Raw genomic sequence first — 1,105 nt, 5'->3', positions numbered from 1 at the left:
TGTTAGAAAGGAGAAAGCCACAACAAACACAGTTTTTAACAGTGGGCCCCTTATGTAAAAAAAAAGATTTTTTTAATTATTATTTTATTATTATTATTATTATTATTACTATTACAGGTACGGCTTCTACTACTGATGATAATCTTAGATCAACGCAGGTGATGACTCAAGGTAAATGTAAAGCTACTACGATACAATTATGTTTATGAAACTTAGCATGTAACTTGTCGATAGTTGTATTATTACCTTTAATATTATTACAGCTATTACTATTAATCAATCAATACATTCATTTGTTCATTTATTCATAATGGTGTATTTATTAAAATCATCTTCACAGAAAAACTGATTTGTAATAAACTTTCACATAAAATCAATAAAGAAGAACAATTTATTTTTAAAAATCCGGAGCGAGTTTATTCTGTATTTAACATTATTTTTTATGTACAGTACAAACTAAAAAAAAAAAAAGTTACATATTGTTAGAAAGGAGAAAGCCACAACAAACACAGTTTTTAACAGTGGGACCCTTATGTAAAAAAAAAAGATTTTTATAATTATTATTTTATTATTATTATTATTACTACTATTACAGGTACGGCTTCTATTACTGATGATAATCTTAGATCAACGCAGGTGATGACTCAAGGTAAATGTAAAGCTACTACGATACAATATGATTATGAAACTTAGCATGTAACTTGTCGATAGTTGTATTATTACCATTAACATTATTACAGCTATTACTATTATTCAATCAATACATTCATTTGTTTATTTATTCATAATGGTGTAATTATTAAAATCATCTTCACAGAAAAACTGATTTGTAATAAACTTTTACATAAAATCAATAAAGAAGAACAATTTATTTTTAAAAATCCGGAGCGAGTTTAATCTGTATTTAACATTATTTTTTATTTACAGTACAAACTAAAAAAAAATGTTACATATTGTTGGAAAGGAGAAAGCCACAACAAACACAGTTTTTAACAGTGGGCCCCTTATGTAAAAAAAAAAGATTTTTATAATTATTATTTTTATTATTATTATTACTACTATTACAGGTACGGCTTCTATTACTGATGATAATCTTAGATCAACG

General features: G+C 25.2%; 1 long non-coding RNA gene across 1 annotated transcript; it reads left to right on the top strand.

Moving 5' to 3' along the window:
• The first annotated feature begins 115 nt into the window (after positions 1-115).
• On the top strand, positions 116-1,105 carry LOC117105490. Its single transcript, XR_004444913.1, has 3 exons — positions 116-171; positions 596-649; positions 1,068-1,105. It is a non-coding gene; the product is annotated as an uncharacterized LOC117105490 (long non-coding RNA).

The sequence above is a fragment of the Anneissia japonica genome, unplaced genomic scaffold (assembly GCF_011630105.1).
Source record: "Anneissia japonica isolate Jap-2015-1 unplaced genomic scaffold, ASM1163010v1 scaffold131396_len1105_cov81, whole genome shotgun sequence".
NCBI classification, from domain to species: Eukaryota; Metazoa; Echinodermata; class Crinoidea; order Comatulida; family Comatulidae; genus Anneissia; species Anneissia japonica.
Note: the sequence above shows the minus strand (reverse complement) of the source record. Positions and strands in the feature narration are given on the sequence as shown.